Below are 14,818 nucleotides of genomic sequence, written 5' to 3' on the forward strand. Positions count from 1 at the left end.
GAAGAACAAAAAAGCGACGAGTAGACAGCATAAGAATCAGATAACGCCGGCTAACCCAGCAAACATCGTCATGTAAAATTCACGATTATAGAAAATGTTAAAGTATGGTTACAGTAGTGTAATTAAAAATATACTATTTTTGCTCTAATGGCTTTTTAAAAATATTCGTTCAAGAAATTCATGATTTAAGAAACAATTGTTATTCATAAAAAATCGAATAATCTTTTAGATACAGTTCTTTTAAGACGATTATTCTAAATCTACGATTATGACTTCATTTAAAACGAATATTTAAAATACTCACGATTACGGCCCAAGGTCTTCTTAAAATATAAAAAAAAAAAAAAACAAATGAGAATTAAGATTAAAATGGTCCTTCAATAAATTTTTTAAATTCTTTCAAAAATGTTCTTAAAAAATCAACGATCTTCTTCAATTTATAACGTTAACGAAAAAATTCATTCATTTTTTGTCTTTAGCTAATTATTTGCCACAGTCCTTTAAAGACATTCTTAAAATATGAAGAACTGGTGTAATGTTAATTAAGCAATATAAAGGGTGAGATTAAAAAAAAAAAACTGCAACAAAGTCCAAACGCCATAATTTTTATATATATTTTTTTTAATTTTATTGAATGAAAGCAAAACGGAATAGCATCAAATTTTAGAATAAGTATAGATTTGTTTGCATTGGTAATCTTCGGCACTATTTATGGCCTTCAAACGGCCAATGAAACCGTCACACACTGCCCGAATGTTGATCTGCGTTATTTTGGCCCATTCCCGACGAAGCGCTTATTTGACGTGATCGACACTGAGGTATATTTAAGTGCCAACCTTGTTTTCCAAAATGTGTCCAACGGATTGGTATCCGGAGATTTTGGTGGCCATTATGCGCTGGAAACGTAGCGAGGAAGCTCATTTTCTAACCGTTCTTGGGTGACGCGTGCTGAGTGCAATGGTGCTGAGTCCTGTTGGAATATCCAAGGTCTGCGGCCAAAATGTTTGCGTGCCCAACGCTTAATACACCCTCCAGAATATCTTCGCGATAACATTCGTCATTTATTCTGATGCCACGGTCGGCCCACACCATCACCATGGCCGGCGCTTGAGTTCTGGTGGCCAACCGAAGGTGCACATTTGCAGCTGGCCTCTTTGGCAAGTAAACACAATCATTTTGTTTGTTTACAAACTACTAAACAACGAATGTCTTCGCATCGGAGAAAACCGAATTCGGCAGTTCACGACTTTTGGCCAAGCGAAGTAACTCTTTAGCTCTGTTGAGTCTATTTTCTTTTCTTTCTATTGCGGTTGAAGTTCTTGCACTTTTTGGAATTTCAATGGCTCATTTTTCAATATTTATCGAATTAAATATTGCGATATGTTCAGCTCATGACCCATTTTCGGCCACTGCGACGCGGGTTCCGATCAAGTCGCTTCTTCCTTTACTTTTCGAACAATTTCTGCTGATGTTATTTACCAAAATGCTTTTGTACGCTTGTAAACAATATAATGAGCTGACACTGGAATAATTGTAATTGTAACGTGGACCTACATGGCCCATTTTCTATACTAAAAGTCCTGAAGACATATTATTTGAGCAAAATTTTATCAACCTACTTCAATGTGTACGGAAGCTAGAGTGATTTCCACAGACTGACGGACGTCGCTAAATCGACATAGAATTTTATGCTTATCAAGAATATATTATATTTCGAGGTGTTAAAAACGGAATGACAATTATGTTTGTCATCCATACTATGGTGGAGGGTATAAAAATATTCTTAAAATATAATAGTCACGACCCCACTGATCCTTAAAAATTAAAAAAAAAAAACAGTAAAGAAAGTCTTAAAGTCGGGCGGGGCCGGCTTTATGATACCCTACACCACTTTGCTAATTTAGTAGAGCTCCGCATAACAATTAAAAGTTTTTATGGGAGAATTCAATCATACACGCTATGATTATAATTATAATTTAAAGTTCAAAGGACTAAATATGCCGATGCATTTGTATCTTTTAAATTCGGACTTGTTTTGCCCAATTGGTGCACAATTAATTTGAAATCGGATAAAAATATATATGGGAGCTATATCCAAATCTGAACCGATCTCGATAAAATTTGGCAAAGATATTTCTGAGCTGTATTTGATATATTTCCCTGAATATCATTGTTACGGAGTGCATATTACGGTTGTGGATAACAAATATAACAAATCAGATGAATAATAGATATGGAAGCTATAGCTATATCTGAACCGATCTTCACCAAATTTGACATACTAGCTTCTAGACTCGATTCGGTCGTAAGTGCCAAATTCCATGCCATTTGGACAAATATTAGACGTTTGGGACACAATAAAATGTAAATCGGACGAAGTTATATATGGGAGCTATATCCAAATCTGAACCGATCTCGATAAAATTTAGCAAATTTATTTCTGAGCTGTATTTGATATATTTTCCCAAATATTGTTGTTGCAATAAATGCGATCTTTACTTTGTTTACAAAAATAGATGGACAGACGGACGGACTGACGGATGGACATGCATAAATCGACTCAGAATGTGATTCTATGCAGATAATCAAAAGGAACTACTTTGTCTATCTCGTTTCCTTTTGCCTGTTACAAACAAATGCACAAAGACATAATACCCTGACCACCTTGTGGTGTAGGGTATAAAAAATATTGTATTTGTCAATGAACCAGGAGTTACGTTCATGGACATTTTCAGACACATTTTTATGCTCCCAAGTTTCTTTCAAATATATTCCAAAATACGTTCTTGGGTTTTGACCTCCCTTCAAAACATCCACAACTATAGCTGCGATGGTTTTTATCAATCCATTCCTTTTCTCCTTGTTCACTGGGTGATTTTGTTTCTTTTGTAAGCTTGTTTCTATCCAAAATGCACTTAGACTTTGTTTTATCTAGCGCATGTACATAGTTAGCATGGAACATGGAAAACTAACATAGAACATATATATACAGACGACGCACACACTCGGTCATACTCATACTTGTGTGTGATTATCGTAAATGCTTACCCACAAAATTACTTTGGAGAGGCTCAGAGAAACCCAGAAAGGCGAAGCAAACGCACACAGAAAAACTAAAACGTACACAAGTAACGAATGCACACACACACACACACTGGGAGCTACATACGTTTTACAATCCAACCTTACTTTAATTGGTAACTTGTATTATCAGACATTACTTAATTTGAGAGCAGCAGCAGCAAAAACCTGAGCTTCAAAACAATCCCCCAAAAAAATAAGTATAAAACCACATGTGTACAAAATACAAGTGACACATTCACACACACATATACAAAACTTACAAAAAAATTTGAAGAACAAAACCAGAGATTGTCATATTGAGATTCTATGCCACATTGTTTTCAAACAAAAGTGAACTTTGGCAAAAACTATGTCTTTGTTGTAGAGCAGCAGCAGCAGCAAAGGTTATTGGGTGGGTCAAAAGTTAGTGGAACAAGAATAAAAAAGGAAATTATGAAAGGGGTCTTTAAAGCACAAATGGAATTAGAAAGTGATGATAGGTTATCTTCTATTGGTTTGAAAAGAAAAATATTCTTTGTCTAGACGATATTTTCAAGTTCTTCTATAGTCTGTAAATATCCAGTATTATGTCTCCAAAGGTCCTTCAAAAACTTAGAACCTAGAAAGTTATATATCCAAAGATTCATAAATATTTTTTTAAAAATCCCCGATTATGCCTCCATAGGTCTGTCAATAGTGAACAGATTCGAAGGTATCGTACAGTCTCTAAGACCCATAACCGAGGAGTTTTTAGAAAATATTATGAGAAACTATTTTTGTTAAATTATTTGTTGAAGAAGAATTTTTAAGATTAGCGGAACTTCTATTATTTCCATTACAGCCATAATCATAAATTTTCAAGATTATTTTTTTAAAGGACCGCAGACCACAAAGTTTGTTGCCATAATAGATTTTTAAAAATAAATTGAGGACATACTGAGTTTTAATTAAAATCAAAATAGTGAATTTGGTATAATAATCGGGATAATGACACATCCCGATATTCGGTATTTTGGTGATTTAAGCGACATTATTCATACTCCATATCGTAATGGATACTACAGCCTATGACAGAAAATTGTCCGTGCGGGTCCACTCCTTTGTATAGCCCCCATATAATGATACATCCCGATATTCGGTATTTTGATGATTTTAACAATACTTCAGCCTAAGATAGAAATTGTCTGTGCAGGTCCACGTTTTCGTATGGCCCTAATATAACAGTACCTACCGATATTCGGTACTTTGATGATTTTAGCAACATTATTCACCAGAATTGTTTCCAATTTGGTATTTGATATTCGTAATGGACTCTACAGCCTGAGACCGAAAATTGCTTGTGCAGGTTCACGTCTTCGTATAGCCCCCATACAACGGCACCTCCCGATATTCGGTATTTTGTTGATTTTATCGAGACGAAAAAACTGCAAACAACTTCAGACTGCTGTCATTCCTAAGCCACTCGTCCGACAATTGTTAAAATTATTCCAGTGACAGCTCATTATATTGTTTACAAGCGTAGAAAAAGCATTTTGGTGAGAGTTTTCCAGGAAAAAAGTTATTAGTGATGGAATTCAAGCGTGATTTCTTTATATTTGGCTGCAAAGCAACAAGTGGCTATCGTTAGAGCACTCCAGCATTTAAATGTGAATAAATATTTTGTGTCTCGTACCATCGCTCGTTACCGTGATACTGGCAGCGTAGCCAGACGTCATGGAAGTGGACGGAAGAAAACAGCAACATCAGCAGAAATGGTTTGAAAAGTAAATGGTTTGAAAAAATGGCTCGTGAGCTGAACATGGCATCAGAATAAATGCCGAATATTATCGCGAAAATATTCTGGAGGGTGTATTAAAGCTTTGGGCGCGCAAACATTTTTGCCGTAGACCTTGGTTATTCCAACCGGACTCAGCATCCTGGCACTCAGAACGCGCCACCGAAGAATGGTTACAAAATGAGGTTCCTCGCTTCATTTCCAGCGCACTATGGCCACCAAAATTTCCGGATACCAATCCGTTGGACTATTGTGTTTGGAGTATTTTGGAAAGCAAGGTTGGCACTAAAAAATACTAAAGTGTCGATCACCTCAAGCAAGCGCTTCGCCGGGAATTTTCCAAAATACCGCAGAGCAACATTCGGGCAGCGTGTGACGGTTTCATTGGCCGTTTAAGGCCATAATTCGTGGCAGACTTATTCTAAAATTGAATGCTATTGCCGACATATGCTTTCATTCAAGAAAATTAAAAAAATAATGGCGGATTTATAAATATATTTTTAGAAAATCCTTTGTTTTTTTTAATAAATATATTTTTTAAGAAAATTTTGGATTTTTTAAAAGAAAATCATGGATTTTTTATTTTTTTTTAAGAAAATCGTCGATTTTTTTTTATAAATATTTTCTTATGATTATTTTTAACAATATTTTTTTAAGAAAATCGAAAAATATATTTGAAAAGAAAATCGCGTATTTGTTAAGGAAACTAAAAATCAGGAAAAAAGAAAATAGTGGATTTAAAAAAATATATGGGAAATAAGATTGATGTAGATTTATAACAAATTAAGGGAAATGAGCTTGTCGTGACCAATTCGCACAAATCTAAACTTATTCTAAAATTTGATGCTATTTCCGAGATTGTTTGCTTTCATTCACAGTAACATTTAGAAAGCATTCCATAGACAGACGACTTTTTTATATATTCCTATGGACGAAATTTGTTTACACTACTTCTGTGAGACCAACAATTCCAAAACCATCTGGAGTCTTCCATTGTCAAACCACTTATTTTGTTTTTTAATAAAATCTTTATAAAGCATTTTCTCTGTATAGAAGACCTGTTACAGGCAGAACATTTTACAGGTCTTTGGTTGGCGGTAGATGTTTTCTAAAATCCTCTGTAGGCAAAAATAGTTTAATGGTCTTGCAAGACAGAAATCTTTTAACAGTTGATACCGATTAAATTTTTGTATACTATATTTTGTGTCACCCTGTATCAATTACTATAGTTCGACAGCAAGCGATTGTTAGCGTAGATATTGTTGTAGTAAAAGAAACAGAAGAGAAAAATTCAAGTGCTCCACTCTAGGTGTTTCTTACTTCTTCTTCTTCTTCATTTTTTACTCCTATGCTTTGATGCAGATGGTCTTCTTCGTATTGACATTTATACGAGTATCTGTGTCTTTGTACATGTGTTTTGTATTTTGTATCTAACACCAAAAAAATAACTAAACTAAACTAAAGTAGATGTTGTAGAAACAATAACAATTTCCCAAACAAATAACATTTACACTCGACAAACAACCAAAGTATGAGTGTAGCCGCACAAAATAATGACTTCAAATCCAACAATGGATTTGACAAATTTTTCAACATTTTTTCCCCAAACTGGTTAACACTGCCACTAACTAATAAAGGCAATTGCAAGAAATAGAGACTGACAAGCTTAACTGACAAAGACATTTATTATTTTGTTGTCAAATTTGCTGTAGAGAACTTCATGGCAAGTGGTCTGTTTTTGTTTTTTTCGGATGGATTAACTAACAAATAAAGCAAATCTCATAATATTTAAGCTTTTAAATTAACAAGTCACTAAATGTAAATTTGTTTTCAAAGTTATTTTATATTTATTTTTTTTATTTCAATTCATGAGAAATATTTTTTCATGATTATTTCCAAAAATTGTTTTTTAAACCGGTTGGTCAATAAATAAAAAATAATTTCAACGTCATTTGTCCACTGAGTCATTCCAAAAAATAACAAATTTGCATAAACCGCTAAAATGTTATTGATTTCGATTGTTTTTGTTTCCTATACATTGGCATGGAGATTTGTGAGTTTGATTTTGCGTGTCTCTCCCTGCAAATAAATGAGCAATTTATTTGGCAATCATTCAATAAATATTGCTTTAAAGAAATGGCTTAACAAAAATGTGCAAGCTATGAGAAAATTAAATCATAAACAATATTCGAAAATTTATTGGGGTTTCTGTTTCGAATTTTTTATTCGATTTTTCAATTTTTAAGCCTTCTGTTTTTTATTGTCCAAGAATGGTTTTTAATGGAATTTATGGTAAGGAATGTGGACTGTGGGCTATATTTTAAATGTAGAAACAAAGGGAGAGTTTTCTTAAAGTGAAGAGACAGTGCGCATAACGTGACGGGCCCACAAAACAGTGGTTCTGATGGACCTCTGGCGAAATTCTTAAAAATTAAGAAAAACATCAAAGTATGGCTCCATTGTTTTTGAGAATTATTTTCATTGCCCCAAGAATTATTTTTAAAAAAGTCCACGACAAGCTCATCGCCCCATGATTTTTTTTTAAAAAGTTCACGACAACCTCATCGCCCCAAGAATTATTTTTAAAACATCCACGACAACCTCATTGCCCAAAAATCAATGGCTATATTATTTTCCCTAAAAATATATTTTAAAAAATCCACAACTATATTATTTGCCCTAAAAATATATTTAAAAAATCCACGACTACATTATTTGCCCTAAAAATGTTTAAAAAAAATCAGGACTATATTATTTGCCCTAAAAATATTTTTAAAAAATCCACGACTATTAAAAAAAATTGGTATGGACAATGTGATTGTCATGCTTTTTTAATTTTTCTAACGCCAATAAGTTTGTCGTGCATTAAAAAAAAAATATTTTATTGCAAATAAATAGTCGTTGATTTTTTACAAATATTTTTAGGGCAAATTTAGGGTAAAATTTGCCCTAAAAATATTTGTAAAAAATCAACGACTATTTATTTGCAATAAATTTAGGGTAAAATTTGCCCTAAAATATTTGTAAAAAATCAACGACTATTTATTTGCAATAAAATATTTTTTTTTTAATGCACGACAAACTTATTGGCGTTAGAAAATTAAAAAAGCATGACAATCACATTGTCCATAACAATTTTTTTAATCCACGACAAGCTCATTTTCCTTAATTTGTTTATAAATCTACGACAACCTTATTTCCCATATATTTTTTTTTAAATCCACGATTTTCTTTTCAAATACATTTTACGATTTTCTTTAAAAAACATTGTTAAAAATCCTCTTAACAAAATATTTATAAAAAATCCACGATTTTCTTAAAAAAATAATTTAAAAATCCATGATTTTTCTTTTAAAAAATATTTTTAAAAATCCACGATTTTCTTAAAAAGTATTTATTTATTTTTAAAAATTTATTATTTATTTTTAAAAAGCCACGATTTTCTAAAAATATATTTATAAATTCGCCATTATTCTTATTTTTTTTTTAATTTTTTTGAATTAAAGCATATGTCGGCATTAGCATCCAATTTGAGAATAAGTTTAGATTGGTTCGAATTGGTCACCTTTGGCACGAATTATGGCCTTCAAACGGCCATTGCAACCGCCGCTGCCAGAATGTTGCTCTGCGGTATTTTGGCCCATTCCCGGCGAAGCGCTTGCTTGAGGTCGATCACCTCACTTTGGTATTTTTTAGTGCCAACCTTTTGTTTAGCGCCAACTACAGACACAATAGTACAACGGATTGGTATCCGAAGATTTTGGTGACCGTTGTGCGCTGGAAATGAAGCGAGGAACCTCATTTTGTAACCATTCTTGGGTGGCGCGTGCTGAGTGCGATTGTGATGTGTCCTGTTGGAATGTCCAAACTTTGCGCCAAAATGTTTGCGTGCCCAAGGCTTTATTACACCCTCCAGAATATTTTCGCGATAATATTCGGGATGCCACGGTCGATTAATACGAGCTGAGAGCGACCATCGTCTGTTGTGGCGGCCCACACCATCACCATGGCCGGTGCTTGAGTTCTGGTGCCCAACTGAAGGTGCAAATTTTCAGCTGACCTCTTTGGCAAGTAAACACGATCATTTTGTTTGTTTACAAATAGCTGGACAACGAATCTATTCTTATCGGAGAAAACCAAATTCAGCAATTTAACTCTTTCGCCTAAGCGAAGCAACTCTTTGGCTCTTTTGAGTCTATTTTCTTTCAGTTGCGGTGTAAGTTTTTGCACTTTTTGGAATTGCAAATTTTCAATATTTGCCGAATGGAATACAGCTCTTGAGCCATTTTTCGGCCACTGCGATGCGGGTTTCGATCATGTCGCTTCTTTACTTTTCGAACCATTTCTGCGGAAGTTGCTGTTTTTTCCGTTCACTTCCTTGATGTCGGGCTACGATATCAGTATCACGGTAACAAGCGATGGTACGAAACACAAAAGATTTATTCACATTTAAATGCTGGAGTGCTCTCACTATAGCCACTTGCCTTTTTCCAGTCAAATGTAAAGAAATCAAAATATCGCCCTTGAATTCAATCACGAATAACTTTTTTTCTGGGAAATTCTCACCAAAATACTTTTGTAGGCTTGTAAACCATATAATGAGCTGTCACTGGAATAATTTTAACAGCCGTCGGACGAGTGGCTTATAAATGACAGCAGTCTGAAGTTGGTTGCAGTTTTTTCATCTAGCCAAATGGCTGAGGGTATAAAACAATCCACACCTACCCCATTTTTCAAAAAATATTTTTAAAAAATCCAGGACAATCTCATCGCCCGCGACAATATTTTTGGGCCTAGAAATAATATTAAAAAATCAACGACTATTTTTTTGGATCTAAAAATAATTTTAGAAAATCCACGACTATTTTTTTGGACCTAAAAATAATTTTAAAAAATCCGCGACTATCTTTGGCCCTAAAATATTTCTTAAAAATCCACTATTATATTTTTGGTTCTGAAAATAATTTTAAAACATCCACGACTATCTTTTTTCCCTAAAAATAATTTTAAAAAATCCACAACTATTTTTAGCCCTAAAATATTTCTAAAAAATCCGCTATTATTTTTTTGGCCCTAAAAATATTTTTAAAAAATCGAGGACTAGCTTTTTGACCCTAAATAATTTTGAAAAATCGAGGACTACCTTTTTGGTTCCATAAAATAATTGAAAAAAATCCACGACTATCTTTTTGTTACTAAAAATAATTTTATAAAATCCACGGCTATTTTTGGCCCTAAAAATATTGCTAAAAATCCACTTTTATCTTTTTGGCCCTAAAAATAATTTTAAAAAATCGACGACTATCTTTTTGGCTCCATAAAATAATTTAAAAAAAATCCACGAAAATCTCAAGGCCCTTAAAATATTTTAAAAAAATCCACGACAATCTCATATTCCCTAATTCAAGAAACAAATACTGAAAAAAATTAAATTTTCACACTTTTTGCGAAAATAAATGTTTTAAAATGTTCCTTTATTCGCCCCATATTTTTAAAAACATCTTTACGATAAAATGAAATATTTTTGAGCTAAGCGAACAAAAATTGTTTCCCTGCAATTGAGGCGGCAAATTATCAAAGAGAAGACAGCATGACTGGATGCCACACTGCTGGCTAAATGTTTGACTGACTGGCAAAGTGCACAAAAAATTCCTTAATGCACTGCTTTTGTTTTAAGGAGCCAACGACAAGGAGAAGCAAGAAAAAAAACAAAGAATAATCGACTGTATAAATGTTACAAACGATCCGACAGAAACAACAACAACAACAATGAATGTACTCGACATGGAACCCTTCAAAAAGCAATTATGAAACATTTTTCGCTAGAGATTCTTGTAAGAAGTTCATGTAGACCGATTTTGTTGCTGCTAAAAAGCCCAAAATGAGAAAAAACATTGTAGCAAAGTGAAACTGAAATGTTTTTTTTTTTTTTTTTTTAAGACAACAACAAAGAAAAATATTCTTTGCAATTAAAACAAATAATTTTAATGGATGTTATTTTTCTCTCTATTTTTTGCAGATAGAATTTTGGAAACAAATCACAAGAACCCAGGAGACAAGGAAAGGCAATATTTCTTTAAGGAAACAATTTAAGGTGAGTCATAATTTTCAACTTTGAACAACGAATTTATTGCAGAATTTTGGAAATCATAAATTTTCATATTTTGAAATTTCGATTTTAAAAATATTATATTTACGGTTTTATGGTATTATTTTTCAAAATTTCCATTTTATAAATATTCAAATTGTATAATTTATTGTCAAAACGTTTCGAAAGATATTAATAGAATAGAAACATTTCATTAATCAGATTAACAGCAAAGACAACATCTGTGAAATTATATCTCCCCATTCATTCATTCATTCAGATATCTTCAAATCATTGCCTATTCCTAATTTCCATATTCATATAAATACATACATATATAAGTGTGAATCAACCAGGTCATCTCTCCACAATCTTCACATAATTTATGGTAATCCGCCACAATATCAAACTGGGCCACATGATTTTTTTTTTTCATGCGTTCATACATGTCGAAGAAGTCTAGACTAGAACCATTCGTGCAGACCGAACACAGACGGTAGGAATTAAATCAAAGTGAAATAATTTAAACTGAAGACTGATATTTGTAAACATTCAGACAAACAGACAGACCTTCACTTTTTTCCGCTTATGTAGGCAAAGTAGGCGAGTTTAAGGTGATATATGCGGCAATCAATTGCAGAAGACAGGGAGGAAGAGAAATAGCTTCTTTCTTCCATATTTTTCAAATAAGAAAAATATGCATAAATTTAAATGCAATTAACTAACAATAATAAATCTCTCTAAAGGAATTCTTATAATTTAGTCGTGAAGAGTCCAGAAGTGTTGCACCGTATTTTTGTGTGGATAAATAGGGGTTGAAATTCCATATTTATACCCTACACCACATAGTGGTAAGGGTATTATATCTTTGTTCATTTGTTTGTAACATGGAGAAGGAAACGAGATAGACCCATAGTTCCTTGTGGCGATCAGCATAGAATCACATTTTATGCATGTCAGTCCGTCAGTCCATGTATTTTTGTAAAAAAAATGCAGGTCGCATTTATTATTCGATTGAGATGAAATTTTCCAAATAACATTTGTATGGCTCAAGGACGAATCCTATTGAAATTGGTGATAATCTGTCCAAATTTAGATACAACTTCCATATCTACGACCGATTTCAGGCCAGGATTATTGTGGCCCAAATGGCTAATATCCGTCCAAATGGAGTGAATTTTGGCACTTCCAACCGTATTTAGTATAGAAATAAGTACTTTAAATTTGTTGGGAATAGGCTCAGATATAGTTGCAGCTCTCATATATATGATTCATCCGATTTGGTGTTTAAGTCCCTTAAATTCGTAAAATGTACGATAAAAGAATAATATTTGATATTTGACATCAGATCTTGGCTGTATCTGTTTTCAATTTTATAAAGATCGGTTCAGATTTGGATATATCTCCCATATATATAATTATTAGATTTTAGGTTTATTGTACACCAAATGGCTAATATTATAGCAAATGGATTGATTTTTCGCAATTCAACCGGGTTTAGCATAGAAGCAAGAATTTCAAGTTTGCTCCCATATATATGTTTAAAAGTCCGCAATGTCGGATGGGCCTTATAAAAACATTAAGCACAACAATCGGTTTAAAGTATATATATTCTTGATGCCACGATGTTTAAGGACGTTGAGAATACCACCCTCCGGTCATATTTGAAACGTTTTATATTCAGGACGCAAGTCGTAGGTAGAATTCCGGAAAATGAAGGCCAAGCCTCGCAAAGTAAGGCAGGCAGTTCCCCAAGGAGGGGATCTGTTAAGCCTTTACCTTTCCAGAATTCCGCGCCCCCAGACGTCTTCGCAACCTATGCGAATAAATTTAGTATCATGCTGTCGGGTCCTGTCATTGATGATGGGTGAACAGTTATCTCGCGGAGCTTGATGCCTTCTTCTATCCGGGAAATATTAAGATATTGGCCTTCAAACTAGCCCAAAAACATTGGGTTTAGCGATGTCCGTCCGTCTATCTGTCTGTCCATTTGTGGAAATCGCTCTAGCTTTCGAACGAAATGAAGAAGGTTGATAAAATTGTACACAAATGTAGGCCTTTTGCAAGACTTTTGGTATTGAAAATGGGTCATGTAGGTCTACGTTTTGGTAACGCCCCCATATAATGGTACCTCCCTATTTTCGGAATTTTGGTGATTTAAGCGGCATAACTCACCGGAAATGTTTTAAATTTCGTATTTGAAGTTCGAAATGGATACTACAGCCTAAGACAGAAAATTGCCCGTGTAGGTCCACGTCTTCTTATAGACCCCATATAACGGTACCGCCCGATATTCGGTATTTTCATGATTTTAGCGACATTATTCACCTGAATTATTTCAGATTTGGTATTTGAAGTTCGTCTAAGTACTCATTTACAAAACCGTTCCATATCTCAATCCAAGACTGCAGCAGTTACTGCATTATAAAATGTCACCGTTTCAGTTCAATTTCTTTACCCAATGCCAAATTTAGCACCATTTAATACTTTCTCTACATAAATAGGACACATTTCTAAAGCACCGCCAAATCTCAAACACAGATACCATCAGTAATATCAAAATTATATCCAAATACCTTCACCCAATACCAAATATGGATGGTACACAGTACTTATCTCAAAATAATTCTATTTTCAAAACCTTCTCCATATATTCAGGCTACACATGAACAGCTATTTTAACAACAATTTTCAGAAAAACCTTAATAAATACCAATATCGTAAAGATTCAAATATGGCATATGAAATACTTAAGCATGGGAGCGTCCACATACGTATATGTGTCTGTAAATGTATAAATGTTCTACTTTTAGTCCCGATTTCTGGTAGAGCTCATGTACCACACCGATTTCACCAAAATCAAAGTATTATTTTCTCCCTAACCACTGTCCAATATCGGAACTAAATTTCACCAAAATCCACAACTGTTTAAGAACTATTGATGACATACTTCCCCACTTCTGTGTCTTTTCTACTCATTCTTTGCCATTTCACACTTCGTAGATACAAATCACATTTCATTGAGTTGTAAATCATTAAGACAAATAAACACCATTACGACCTGGAAAACTAACGTTCCTCAAAGTAATTTCTCCCCGCCAGTAATGGTTCTATAAGTGGAGAATGGAGAATTTCAAACAAACAGAGATATTTTAAAGCCAAATGAATGCATTTATTTCCAATGTCCAACTTTGATTTATTTATTTACTCTGGCTCAAGTTGAAATGCATTCTCCTCTCCAATTTGAGGAACAAACTAAATCTCAGAATTTATCTATTGTTTGTGATTTACTGAACTTAAGATATTAATTGAAGATATTGCGGGTGTGGGTTTGTGCAGTCTGCTTTGGTTTATTTGTTTTTTTTTTTTTTTATCGTAAGTAAACAAATTGTCGCATTTGTTTTAATCTTTGTTTTTCGTTCTTCGCTTATTTTTTGTTTAGAGATTCATTGATAATTAAACATTTAATCCAAGCCGACAATAAAAATGAAAAGTTTTAAAATTGTCACGTTGCTGATTGATAAGTTGATAAAAAGACAAATAATGGAATATCGGAAGCAATTTTTAAACGGAGACAAAGATCAGAGAGGCAGCATATAAAGTTTTTTTTTGATTCCAATTCAAAAAATACATGGACAGTTGTATGGGTTTTTTATAAAACTCATGGGGGTTCTATCTAAATATCTACAAAACAAGTAAAATAGTATCAGTCGGTTTTGCCGACAGATGTATACTCCCAGCGTTGAGTTATGAACGTGACAGATTTGGACTATATCGACTACTTCTTGTACTTTATATGAGGTATGTGCACCTTTTCGGAAAATGGAAATATGTGTCAGGTAACAGATATAGCGAACCGAAGTATTCCATTTTCACACTTCATCTAATACAGA

At 33.5% G+C, this 14,818-nt stretch overlaps 1 protein-coding gene across 1 annotated transcript in view; it reads left to right on the forward strand.

The window, feature by feature from the left end:
• Positions 1-10,855: 10,855 nt before the first annotated feature.
• The window catches only part of LOC101890026 (serine-rich adhesin for platelets), a 53,340-nt gene continuing 49,377 nt past the window's right edge, over positions 10,856-14,818 (forward strand). Inside the window, exon 1 of the mRNA XM_059123103.1 lies at positions 10,856-10,931. The gene's annotated coding sequence lies outside the window, so the exon portion shown is untranslated. The remainder of the gene's footprint in view (positions 10,932-14,818) is intronic.

This window comes from Musca domestica, unplaced genomic scaffold (assembly GCF_030504385.1).
Source record: "Musca domestica strain aabys unplaced genomic scaffold, Musca_domestica.polishedcontigs.V.1.1 222, whole genome shotgun sequence".
Lineage (NCBI taxonomy): Eukaryota > Metazoa > Arthropoda > Insecta > Diptera > Muscidae > Musca > Musca domestica.